This window comes from Pagrus major, chromosome 12 (genome assembly GCF_040436345.1).
Source record: "Pagrus major chromosome 12, Pma_NU_1.0".
Classification (NCBI taxonomy): domain Eukaryota; kingdom Metazoa; phylum Chordata; class Actinopteri; order Spariformes; family Sparidae; genus Pagrus; species Pagrus major.
In genome coordinates, this window is record NC_133226.1 from 827,994 (window position 1) to 841,851 (window position 13,858).

The window sequence follows — 13,858 nt, forward strand, 5'->3', positions numbered from 1 at the left end:
GACTGATTTACCGATCAAGATGGCCACCCCCCTGGCCTTCGAGTTGAAACTAGAATGGAATACCTCAGCAACCCAGGGACATTTCAGTCTGACTTGATCTTTGTTCCTCATGTGGGTTTCCTGCAAGAACACAATGTCGGGTTTCAGCCGCTTCAAATGGGAGAATACCCTACATCGCTTGACAGCACCCCCTAGACCTTTAATATTCCAACTGATGAGTCTTACATTTGAGCCTGAAACATTAGCCATATGGAAAGTGAGTTAAAATAGGAGGCAACCAGGTTCCCTGCTCCACACTTCAGGGGCAAGGGGGGGAGGAAAGAGAAAGGGAGGAAAAGGGAGAGAAAAAAAAAGAAAGAAAAAAACAAAACAAAACAAAAAACACACACACACAGAGCTAACTTATCAAACTCACCCCAGAACCCACACCCTCCCCCCACAGCACCTACCACTATCCCATCCCCAAACGATAGGATACCAGTGCTAACTCCACAAGGAGTCATGAACAAAACAAATAAACTCCAAGCTTTGGACCAAACAGACATCTTCACCTCGCTCCAACTTAGCTGGAGCTCCCGGAAACATTGGGAAGATAAAAAATATGTAGCAAAAGACAGGGCCTAAATATTAAACAACACAAGGCTCAGAACCATCTAAGAAATCTGCACACAAGTACATAAGCATAGTGACTGCTTATTAGAACAGCAGGAGTTATGGTGCCATTTATGTCAAAATTAACTAAACATGTCAACAGTAATGGTATATTACTCAAAGCTGTTTCGTAGATCATGCTGTAGATCAAGAACCGTTTCAGCTTTATGAAAAAAATAAATAAATAATAGCAATCAAATAAGCATAGTAATAATGCTAATAATAATAACAACATAGCTGTAATGGCACCTACACTCAGACTTGTGTTTTAATAACTATGCTGTAACAAACCCAAGTTTACTTGAGTGTTTTCACAAAGGCAGCGGCATCCTTCGGTGATGTAAATTCCCTTGTGACATCCCCTCTGGTGATCCGGAGACGCGCCGGGTGCAGCAGCCCAAATCTTATGTTGGGAATGTCCCTGAGCTGGCGTCGGATGTCATTGAAGGCTGCACGGGCTTTGGCTGTGCGTGCAGTGAGATCCGGGAAAATGGAGATAGTTGAATCCTTCACCTTGATCTGCCGCTGGGTTCTAGCACGTCGTAGGATGTCGGCGCAGTCTGCATAATAGTGTAAACGTGCTATTATGGGACGAGGGCGTTCGCCGGGTTTCGGCTTGAGCTGTAGGGATCGATGCGCCCGGTCCACCACTGGCTCTTTTCCCAAGCCGAGAGCATCCTTCAGCAGGATGGAAACTGTGGTCGCGTCAACCGCGCCGTGCTCCTCGGGTAGACCTATTATCCTGATGTTGTTACGGCGAGATCTCGCCTCCTGATCTTCACATCTGCTGTCGAGAGTAACAAGTTGGGCCGAAAGTTTGTCCACTTTACTTTGAAGTGAAACCACATCGTCAGTGCATGTCGACAGCGAGCCCTCCATGTCCGTCACAGTTACCTTTAGCACATCCACCTCCGTCCGGATAGCCGCTATGTTAGCATTTAGCTCCATTTTCACACTCTGTAGCTCGGACTTTATCTGAGTAAAGTTATTTGTCATTGCCGTCTCCAATTCTGTCTTAAAAATGCCTACCACCTCATTTCGAAGAGCGGCGAGGAGTTCAGCCTTAAAGTCCGGAGAGGCCAGGCTCGAGACGGCGGTGGTTTTCTCTGGAGTGGGGGGGTTAGCAGGCGCACTCCCCGGGGAGGTTGCAGCCTGGGGGGTAGGCCTCGCTTGCGTAGCCGCCGGGATGGACGTATTTTTCTTTGGAGGCATAACGGGCTGTAATAAAGTCACAACGAGCTTGCGGAGTAAAAATGTAGAAACAGAGAGTACACAAAAGGCCCTATATGATCATTTAAAAGAGTTTCACAGGAGCTCCCGCAGACACGTCTTACTCCATTAGTCGCTAAACCGGAAGTCCCACAGACTAATTTTAATTGAGAATTATAGTGGTCCACCTCATAGACTCACTCATATAAAAAAAAGGAAGTTCTGATGTGGAACTTCAAAATTAAAGCCCACTAATATCTTGACTAGATTGTCAATTTGCAAAGAATTTTATACATAGCCCAAGGGGGATCATTCTCCAAAAAATCTGTTTTTATATTGACACAGGGACCCAGATAGGATGTATAAAATGTCAGTGTGAAGCCTTTCATGTGACCTCTCTCTAGTACCAGTCAATAAAACTCTAGTTTTATTAATAACACTTATAATACTAATAATGCAATCTGTATAATCATATAATGTAATAAATAGAAAATTAATTAGATTCAGGTCACCATCATTGTTTATGTCAGTGGCGGCTCCCGACAAATTTCTCAGGGGGGGCAACTGTTCTGATGATGACTAAGATGACCCGTTCAATAGGAAAATTAATAGGCAGCAAGACAATTGCCACATCTTGTTATTTTCTGATCAACTTACATAGCAATACCAAATGTAACAGCTACAGGGAAAAGTTACATCCAGGAGTGTTCAACAAATAAAATGATCTTGGCTCTACAAATGAAGATCAACAGAGAGATAAACTGTGAATCAGTTTACCTTCAAATATCTTTGAACATGGATAGATATGCTTGCTTTACCATTAATTACAAAGGGGACTACATATACGTCAAAAACAATACAACACAAGTATTTATTTACAGTTCTTTAAAGTAGTTTTTTTAAGTACAAATAGTTTATATAAATCCAAATAAAGGGTAGTGCGTCCAAATTGCTCAACATTGCACAAACAATACTCTGTATTTGCAGAAACAAACAGTAAATACAGTAAATGTACAGATTGCCATATCAGTAACAACATTTTAAAGATTTTGTGCAGCTTAATTATCTTTAAGTGCAAATGAAAGTGCACACATTCAACAGTGAACTATAAATACAAATATAATCTCTGGCCAATTGTATAGATTTGCAAAAATGAACATTAACAAAAATAAACAGATGAACATATTGCCTGAAAGCAGCATTTGAATGAAAAAAATAACTATTAAAAACCAACATCAACAGTTAATAAATTTTGTGTGTGTGTGTGTGTGTGTGTGTGTGTGTGTGTGTGTGTGTGTGTGTGTGTGTGTGTGTGTGTGTGTGTGTGTGACAGAGAGAGACAGACTAAGAATGAGAGTGTCACTACACTACATTACTTGTATTGAAATTTTGCTCGTCTCTCTTTCAAAGCAGCAAAGTGATCAATAACCCTCTCATTGAAATCAGGCATGTTCCTGACTAGCTCCCTCTCCATGGAGAGCATGGCCAGTGCATTCAGACGTTCCTGGCCCATTGCATTGCGCAGGAATGTCTTGATTCTCTTCAGCGTTGAGAAACACCGCTCAGCTTCAGCCATTGTCATGGGCTTGGTAATGAGAATGTTCAACAGAGCCACAGTCTCAGAAAATGTCTCCTGGAGGTTGTCTCTCTGCAGAACCTGGTACAGTGCCAGAGCACCACAGCAGCCCTTGAATTCTGGATTCTCATAGATGAGAGACAGTTCTGTCCTGAGCTTTGCCTTGTTCAGCATGGGATATGCCCTCACACTGGCATTCAGAGCCTCGACAGGAAATGTATGGCAGTGCTGCTCAAACATCTCTGCCTGTAGCAGTGTGGCACTCACAAAGTGGTCGCTGAAGGAGAACCTTTGTTTGGCGTGAGCCAGGATTGTGTTGCAGATCTCCCTGACAGCTTCTGCTTCTCCTCTTCTCCCACGGCCCTCCTTGGTCTTGTGGTTCCTGCCGCTACTTCCTGCTGCTGTTGAGAGGAGTCTTTGAGGGCAAGCAGACCAACAGTGTTAGTACATGAAAATATGAGTGCCTGGTAGCATTTAGAAAAGTGAAGAAAATGCTCATTTCAAAACATTAATATTTATCTAGCTATTATAATAATAGTTTCTAGCTTTACTTTACGCATATACAGTCACCAGGGCACTTAATTAGATACACCTGTGCAATCAAATTCAATCCAATACAACAGCTGCTATAACTTCTGCTTTTACAAGGCTTATACATTTTCAGTTTTGACATGGTCAGAAAAGTGATAATTCTACTTTATCTTTATTATTGATGTTGCAGTGGGTGGTGGTGGTGTACTGAATTGCATTATCTTGAAAAGTGTTTCTAATATTTTGTATGTTAATGGAGTGGACAAAATATTAGGAACACCAGTCAATATAATGCACTCTAATACTCCACAATCACCCACTTTGACCAGTTTCTTTTTGTTTAGGTGACACTGTCACTTTAAGAGCGGCGCAGCGGTAGGTTGCGCGAGATCGCGGGAGATCATGGGAAATCACGGCGTTCCCGTGCAGAGTTAGTTACACGGAAGTAGCAGTAGCGGAAGCATGGATCTATTATAAGACCTGGATATGGTGCTGCCTCTCAGCAGACACGCCGATTTTTCCCAGTGGCCACTCGTGGTATTGCAACAAAAAATCCCATGGGGCCCAGAAAGCATTTTTCCCATAGACCGCAATAGTAAAAGAGAAGCCTGTAAAACTGTTCTCAGGACACCTCCAGCTGTAACCACTGTTAATTGCTAATCTTTGTATTCCATATTTTGAAGTCATGGACTTTTAAACCGTCAAAAAGTTTTCTAAAGGCCAGAAAAGCCCCCCCAAAGTCTCATTTTCCATGGTGACGTCACAGCTGTGTGCATGAACTCCCAAGCACGGTCGTGCTGTGTCTCGGGAGCGAGGATGCCTGTTGGCTTAATGACAGCTCTGAACGGGGCTAAACGTGGTCGGAAAAGTGAATTAAACGACACCAGGGTGAGTTTTTTTCGAGACAGAGTTGTGATACAAGTTTCATATTTTAATGGCATGTATTTTTAAATGCAATTCTAAAGGTATTTTGGCGTTAAATTACCCGCTTAATGACCGCATTTTCACTTACTGCCAGTGCCACTGCTGTGTAAAAGTCAAAAAGTTATTTACCATGTATGTGATAGTTTCGGTGAAGTGTGTCACCAGGGTCTCGGTCTCACCTTGACTGATGTTCAATATCCTTTTCATCCTATCATAACGACCTTTTATTACGGTTTGAACCGTCTCAGTCTGATGGCCTGGAATTATGCAATCTGCAGCAGAGCATACTGATGATGATGCAAGTATAAACTACAACGCAATAAATAATAAAGATGAATAATAAAATAGAAAAATATAAGATAAAATTAATTAATTAAGAAATGCACATTTTACTTACGTAATGTCAAAGCATTCTCTATTTAAAGAAAGTAAGAAACAACAGTCAACATGCAGTTACATATGTTATACTCTCACTTGGCTCTTACAAACAATTTTTCTCAGTTTTGCAGACTGTAATCACAAATTAAACAATTTTTACTTGGGACAGATTTGTTTGAGCCTTGGAAATATTTTACAATTATTTTTTATACATATATGCACAATCAACTTAACAATGCACATGAATAATGGCACTTGCACTTCGGTAGAGATATTTGCACTTTATTGGATTCGCACACAACATTTGTTTACACATCACACCAGCTCCGTCTGAGGGGAGATAGTCAGGATCCTGAATAGAGGGAGATTGGACATGGTGTATCACTTTGTTAGTATTTGGTGGAACATGTGCCATAATTACTGTGGCTTACATGTGTAGAATATAGTGCCATAAGTGTGTGAATTTAGTTGAGTCATTGTGTACAGTATGAAACACTAAACTGTCCTCTGTGCTCCAGGGTTTTTGGCCAGAAGGCTTCCCCGGGGGCCAGACACCTCTTTATAGTTCCAGGAGGACTATATCGGTGAGAGATGTCTTGTGTAGATGGTGGAAAGCTTAATCTTTGTTTGGAGTAAGAGTGGGTGTATTAAAATATTGCATGGGGGTTAGGAGTTAGCAGTGTGTTAAAGGTTGAATATGGAGAGTGAACAGAAAAAACACCACCTATTGACCAGAGATAGGAGTCACAACAACAGATAAAGTAATTCCTGCAGTTGGTTGCCAGACCCATTGCTAAGGACGCCATTCTGATCAGAGTAGCACAGAGAAGAACTATGCAGGGTATTTATCTTGTGTTTCATTTTTACCTTCATTAAACAGCTTCAGACTAATTGTGATGGTAGATAAATGACTTGTAACTTGTTACAGGGAGAGTGGAGGCTCCTTCCATTCTGTGGCTAAAAACCAAACCCGCGATCAGGGCCTTGGAACCGGGCGGTGTCACAGACAGTCGCTCTGGCCACAGGCTCAGCTCTCTCGTCTCGGTGAAAAAAAAAAAAAAATCCCATCCCATCTCTGTGGCACCATAAGTCCGCGACACAAACGCGCCCCGTAACATGTAATCTGTTGTTTATGACAGATCAGACTACACAAATACACACAACATAACATGTATATGATAATCCATCAATCCACCGATTGACTTCACTGAAAACAAATGCATACGACCGGGAGGAGGGTTAGGAAAACAGCGGAGAACAACGTTTTATCCTTACTTAAAAAAAATAAAACAACACAAATTAACCACGTATAGTCTATAACCATGACTTTGAGAACATCATCGGTTGATGTGCCCTATAAATCCATCTTTTGATTGTGTAGATCTGTCATTACCGGTCAAACTCATCCACAAGCACTCATGAGCGCGCAGCGCTTGTCCAGAACGCGATTTGCTCGTTCTCATTGCCCCAGGGCATGATGGGAGGCCCCAGAGCATCATGGGGGGTGACTCAACTGCGCATGCTCTATGGGCCCCATAACGCGGAAGTAAACCCGGAAGTCAGAAACTTTTTCGGCGTATGTGCCAGGTGAGTAACTCCGTTGAAATCAACGGCCGCCATTTTCCGGTCCGGTATCCAGTTATATAATACATCCATGAGTGGGAGTGAAAGCCGGACTGCTGAGGTGTGTATTTTGATGTCGTGTGTGAAAAATATCCCCATAGATAAAGCACAAGAATAACTGTTTGCATAAACTGTGTCCATTTTTATGTGTTTGATGAATTTAGAGGGGAGATAGAGCGCACTGAGGTCAAGGTGTGTGACTTGGCGCACAAGCTTCACACAGGAGTGAGAGTGAGTTTAAGACTATTCACAAAATGTGTTTTAAGCTCATGCAAGAATGTTTACTTGAAAATGTATTTTGTTCATTAGTGTAATTTACAGTATGTTTTCTGTGAACTAAAGAATATGCTGCTGTAATGTGACTATGAGTTATGTGGCTGGGAAAATGTATTTATTTGTTTTTCTGTTTTTTATTTTATTTGTTGAGAAAGAGCCACTACTGTTGTCTAGTCAAGTCTAGAGTGTCTAGTCAAGTCTAGAGTCACTTTTAACTAGAGAAAATTTCTAGGACACAGAGATAAGTGTTTGAAGTTCATAAGCTAACTGAGGTTTACCGTCACTGTGACGGAAAAATATTTTGTTTGTTTAATACGGATTACCTTAAATCCTCAAAATTGCAGTGTTAATGCTGTTTCTTTTATAAATTGCAGTCGGGGAATAAAAGACCCACAATAATTATTCTACTGTGTCCGGTCTCCTCATTTATGACCTTGCCACACTTGTTTACAACAAATGCAATCTCTGCTGTTGTATTTTGTTATTTTTCAATTCAAGTTCAGTAAACCACACTTAGTGCTTCTCTTTGAATATTAAAGTTTAAAATAAATTTGTGATTTTAGTACCCTCTAAGGTTAAAAGGTGACTGATTTGGTGTAAATAACAACTATATTAATACAGGGGTCTACCAAGCCCAGGGGGCCAGAGGTCTAGAGGAGCCAGGAGCCCCAAAACATTTGTGGCATGTGAGCAAGGATGGATTACTGAATGAGCCTACCGGGCCCAAGAGGTCAAGGGGCCCTGAAGCCCAAGTCGTTGCGTGAAGTAACTACCTCAGTAAGTCAAAAAGCAAAAGGCTATGAATCTGAACAAATTTAGGTATTGCCCTTCTCCAGCTGGCCATCCCAAAAATGCACCTGAATAGAGGAAATCACATCTACCAAATTCAGAAATTTCTGGGGGAGGACCCCCAGAACCCCCTTCCCCCATTTGCACCCACTTTTGTACAAATAAGGTAGTAGGGGGGGTCCTTATGCATCTGTGCCCAGGACGACAGTAGTTCATAATCCATCACTGTATTAATACAATTTATAATGTAACATTATAGTGTGACATCTTTGTCAATAATTGTCAAGCACAGGTGTCTCCGCGGTGGTGGGAGGGGGGCCCCAAATCAAATTCTGCTTAGGGCCCCCAAAAGGTTTGGGCCGGCACTGATTCAAGTATACTTATGGTAAATTAAATTAAGTCTACTCCCCAATGCTAAATGCACTAAAAATACCTTTCAATATAATTACATTTTCAATAGTACATTACAAATATACTAACAAAGACTTGTACTATCTGTAGCCTACATAAATAAAAAATGTACCAACATGATGCTTTTAACACACTTTAAAGTAACTGTACTACAGTACACTTTATAGCAATACATTACATGAACATGTCCTTCACTAATGAAGAGAGAACATCTTTTAAACTTTACATATTTCTAGTGTAAATTGTATCAAAATATAATCAAATAATGTAAGCACTAAACACCAAATGTATCTAATGCATACCCTTCAATTCTACTTTTGTAAGTAACAGAAACAATCAGAGTCATCATCACATGCTTTTCCCCTTTTCATCTCCATTATTCACTTAAATGGCATTAAGATACATTATGTGACAATCTAGGTTTTTAAGCTTTTGAGGAGAATCCTCTGCAGGACTTTGTATGTGCATTTGAGCTCTGATTAGCATCAGTCCAAACAAATCAAGTGTCCAGATAAAGCAATGCCTCCCATCTCACTGAAGACCTCATTTTCTTTCAGTCAGTACACAGATGTCCTCTGGGTCAGGCTTGGGCTCTGCACGATTCCTTCTCAGGACACACACCGCATCACACACTGCTCCATGGACCTGCTGGCCTCAGTATCTGTGTTCTGTTGGGTAAAATAAAACAGAGCCCATGAGCAATGAATTCTGTACAGGTTTTAAAGGATAAAGTGCATCCCAATGCTGGAGGCAGTTAACAGAGGTCACCTGAAACATGCTGCTTTCATAGGTAGGTAAAATCCAATCCCTTCTGGAAAATCCCACCTTCCGACACAACCCTTTAATGAAGAAACAAATCAAAACCGAAAACTTAAGAGCCTTCTGAGGAGGTTAGAGATGTAAAGACATGTCTGAGCCTCGTCTGCTGCCTGATCGATACTGAGCATGTGCCATTATCAGCTCCAGAAAAAATGTGTTAAATTTCAGAATATGAATATTATTGACTAACAAGTTTTAACGTCTTCTGGATGCAGTCTGATAAGGTATTTGATCTGCTGCTTTCTTCCAGTGTTGGGCGATTGGACAAATGTATCTTCCATCTGCGATAAGCTGGTTGAAATTGGATAAATATTATGGCAAACATGGTTTCAGTTGTTCTTTAATTCACTTTTGGTCAAAATTCACATTTTCACAAAAAACCTTTTTTCACTGAAATACAGCTTAATCTACTTCGCTGCCAAAAAAAACGTCGGCAACAGTAACTTCACGGGATCAAGGCGGCTGCAGTATATAGCAGGTGGTGCTGCAGTTGCTCTGCAACCAACATTGTGAAAAAGGCACCTGTAAAACAGTGGATACATTTCTTTAAGCGTCACAACCCCTGAGAAATGACTCGCTTGACTGTCATAATTTGAGCTGTTAGGTCCAATAAAATTTGGAAAGTGTAGATGAGCCGCATGATTAAATTAATTTATCCCGATTCAAGTTAGCAGGGCACTAAACGGGAGTTAGCTGGCTCGGTCAGCAGAAGTCTCGCACATTTTAGAGGCCCCACAACACAGAAGATTCTAGTATTTTTATGGAGCCATTTTGGCTTCATGCACCACTGAGCAGCTTTCATAGGTATGAATGGGGCTCCGTCTCCATGGCCGTGTCCAGATATAATTAAATGTCTTTGCTCTCCATCAACTGCAAGACCAATGACATGATGGGAAACGCCTGGCTGTCGCCTGATCTAACTGATTGGTTTAGACGCTGACTCAACTAGGCTATATGACGTTTTATAGAAACTTTTATTTTTGCTAAATTGGAGAGATTTCGACATCTTATTTGTCTGATTTTGAAGGTTTAGGCTATTCTGATGCTGTGTGGCCGGTGTGGAGACTAAATAGACCACATTCATATTATAAACAGCACACAATAAATAATTGGCATTGAGAGAGCATCTTACTGCTGCGGCTCGGCACTCTTTTGGGAGGGAGGGTGTCGTTCGCAGCCATTTAGGACTGCCGGCGATGGGGGGGGGGCTCATTCTCACACTCCCCGAGACAAACAGGTCGAGGAGGAGGAACTGGACTCCTCATTTATCGCCCTCCTGGTCCTCTCTGCGACTTCTATGATGAGATGGACGCCCTCCTAAGCTGCTCCCCAGATGATGGCACACCACTCATCGTCCTTGGGGACTTCAACACCCCCCCGATAAGCTGCGCTCATCTGAATTTATCAGCTTCTTTTCCACATTTGACCTCACACTCTCCCCCTCTCCACCCACCCACCGGGCCGGGAACCAACTTGACCTTGTCTTCACAAGGTCCTGTAGTACCTCGGCACTCTCTGTTACCCCGCTCACTGTGTCCGACCACCACTTTGTCAGTTTTTCTCTCCCCTTGAAGTCCACTGCTGTCCTCGCCTCTACACCTCGCATGGTCACCACCCACTGCAACCTAAAATCCCTCTCTCCCTCCACTCTCTCCTCAACTGTTCTCTCCTCGCTACCATCCACAGAACAGTTCTCTCAGCTGTCCACCGAGGAAGCCTCCTCCGCTCTGTTGTCCTCCCTCTCCTCCTCTTTAAACACTCTCTGTCCCCTCACCTCCCGACCGGCACGGTCACACACACACACACACACACACACACACACACACACACACACACACACCCCGGCTGTCTGAACCGCTACAAACCAACAGATCGGTGCTAAGAGCAGCAGAGAGAAAATGGAAAAAATCAAATCCACCTTCTACCTGTCAAAGATCAACTCCTCTGCCTCTAACCCCAGGAAACTATTCTCCATATTCTCTTCTCTCCTCACCCCTCCCACCACTTCACCTCCATCCTCCCTCACTGCTGATGACTTTGCAACTTACTTTACGAAGAAAGTTAAAGACATCAGCTCCTCATTTACTCCAATGCCCTACCAGAAAGCACCTCCCCCAACCCTCACCTATGACAGCCTTACCTGCTTCAGCCCCCTCTCCTCTGAAGATGTTCACACACTAGTGACGTCTAACCGTGCCACCACCTGTTCCCTCGACCCGATTCCCTCGTCTCTTCTCCAAAGCATCTCGCACGACATCTTGCCTTACCTCACCACCCTGATCAACTCCTCCCTCACTTCTGGCCGTATTCCAGCTCCTTTCAAGACAGCTACAGTAAAGCCACTCCTAAAGAAACCCACTCTAGACTCAGCTGATATCCAAAACTACAGGCCTGTATCTCTTCTTTCGTTCCTCTCTAAAACCCTGGAACGTGCTGTCTTCAACCAACTGTCTTCTTACCTTTTGCAAAACGACCTCCTCGACCCTAATCAGTCAGGCTTCAGGACTGCTCACTCCACCGAGACGGCCCTCCTCACAGTGACTGAGTCGCTCCGGGCCGCCAGAGCCTCGTCCCACTCTTCAGTCCTCATCCTCCTCGACTTATCCTCTGCGTTTGACACAGTCAACCACCAAATCCTCCTCTCCACTCTGGCCAAACTTGGCATTACTGGCTCTGCTCTAACCTGGTTCACATCATACCTGACAGAACGCACCTTTCAGGTCATGTGGAATGGCTCCTTGTCCAAACCCTGCTCCCTGGAAACTGGTGTCCCTCAAGGCTCAGTACTCGGACCGCTTCTGTTCTCACTATACACTAGATCACTAGGCTCTGCAATCACATCCATGTGATTACCACTGTTATGCTGACGACACCTAGCTGTTTCTCTCCTTTCCCCCATCCTCCAACACCCTTCTTGCCATGCGCATCTCGGAATGTCTGGCAGACATCTCCGCTTGGACAACTGCCCATCATCTCAAGCTCAACCTTAGTAAAACTGAACTCCTCTTCATCCTGGGGAAAGACTGCCCTCACATGGACCTGTCGGTCACTGTTGAAGACGTCACAGTATCGCCTTCATCGACTGCAAAGAATCTAGGTGTAATCCTCGACGACGGACTTTCCTGCACCCCCAACATCACCGCGGTGGCCCGATCCTGCAGATTTGCCGTCTACAACATCTGCAGGATCCGGTCCTTCCTCACAAAGGAACAACACAACTCCTGGTTCAATCACTGGTCATCTCCCACCTCGGCTACTGCAACTCGCTATTGGCTGGACTCCCAGCCTCTGCGACTAAACCGCTGCAATGTATCCAGAACGCTGCAGCACGCCTCGTTTTCAATCTACCCAAATTCTCCCATGTGACCCCCCTCCTCCGTGACCTCCACTGGCTTCCTGTTGCAGCCTGCATCAGATTCAAGACCATGGTGCTGGTGTGGTGGCACGAGGGTTGTACTTTGGGCAGCACTTGATTAAGAAAGAATTTCACGCCAAACAACGCCACCCTGGGGGTTTCACCCAGGGACCTTTTTTTTTAAAGGACTATTTTTAAACCAAAGAAGGCACTCAGGTCCGTTTTACAATTGAGACAGAGACAGCATTTCTGGTTACCAAAAAAATGCTATTTATTAATTAGAATTCAAAACTTTAAAACTCCAGTGTTAAGAAGTCACTTACTGGGGCAAAAAGGGGAGCCAATCAGGGCTGAGACTTACTGGGCAGATGGGTCCAAAACAAAGGGGGATCCCAGGAACACCACACGTGAAGTAAATTAAAGTGAAACAAAATCAACCCAAAAAGTGCTAACACAAAGAGGGACACCACCACCGGGACACCAATCCGCCACCCTAGACTCAGCACCTGAATGGGGGGACAGCAAGTGAGAAACCGAAGAAATTAGATACAACTAATCACAAAACACACATAAGAAATCAAGAAATTAACTATACAAGATCTCTAATAACACAATAGCAAATCAAATAGAATTAACATAATCTACATCAGCAAGCCAACATAAGAGTCAAAATTACAGGTTGCAGTAAAGGAATTGTTACAAAAGAAACAAAGAAAATGCCATAAAGAGCAACTAATCATACAGAAAATAAAATAAACTTTCCCACTGTTCACACACACACACACACACACAGACACACGTTAAGATGTGGCAGGTCCGAAAATAAACAGTAACACAACCTGGACAAAGGAGCCGAGCTAGCGCTTAGCCAGCTGTAGTGAACAGCCGGGAGCCAGGCAGACAGTGTTGGAATAGCTTACCGCAGTAGCGGTTACAAATAACAGTCTGTAGGCAAGCAGTGGGCAGCGCTGTAACAGCAAGGAGGCGAAGCAAAGCAGCTAGGCGAAGCGAGGCCAAGCCAAGCAGCAGCAATGCGAAGCAACAGTTGAACCAAAGCAAAGCAAAGCAGCAGTGATTTCCTGCAGACGGGTTAGCGGGTGCTGCTACACAGGTATCTTTACCCTTCAATAAAACAACAGGTATTAGCAACTAACTGATGGCTGGAGGGGGAAGCTAAGGTCACTGTGCTACATACCAGTCAGGCAATCCTGATCGGCACAGCGTGGAGCGAAGCGCTCGGCTACCTGAGGGCGACCAGCAGCGGACAGTGAGCAGCACACAGCGAGCGGTGAGCAGCGAGCAGCATGCAGCTAGTG

General features: G+C 43.6%; 1 long non-coding RNA gene across 2 annotated transcripts; it reads right to left on the minus strand.

Moving 5' to 3' along the window:
* Positions 1-8,487: 8,487 nt before the first annotated feature.
* On the minus strand, positions 8,488-13,079 carry LOC141006158 (uncharacterized). 2 transcript variants are annotated; one of them, XR_012179907.1, is made up of 3 exons: positions 12,904-13,079; positions 9,137-9,207; positions 8,488-9,036 (listed from the first exon to the last, which is right to left on the minus strand). It is a non-coding gene; the product is annotated as an uncharacterized lncRNA (long non-coding RNA). The 2 variants fall into 2 exon arrangements; XR_012179906.1 differs by having other exon boundaries at positions 8,488-9,207.
* Between the last annotated feature and the right edge of the window lie 779 nt (positions 13,080-13,858).